This window comes from Telmatherina bonti (genome assembly GCF_933228915.1).
Source record: "Telmatherina bonti genome assembly, chromosome: 21".
NCBI classification, from domain to species: Eukaryota; Metazoa; Chordata; class Actinopteri; order Atheriniformes; family Telmatherinidae; genus Telmatherina; species Telmatherina bonti.
Window position 1 is genome coordinate 3,638,396 of NC_136630.1, and position 231 is coordinate 3,638,626.

The window sequence follows — 231 nt, forward strand, 5'->3', positions numbered from 1 at the left end:
GAAAAAACTCTCTAAAACCACGCGTTTTTCGTTGCCATGGAAACCGAACGGAGAGCGTGCTGGAACTCAAACTCAAACTCAAACATGCGTTTAGGTGATAAAAAACAGTGTCGTTCACATGTCTGATGAGGATTCAACACTGTAACACTGTAGAAAGCTCAGAAAACTTGAAATACCATAATAGCACCCCTTTAAGTAAAAACTGGTCCAAGCTTGTCTTCAGATGTGGAA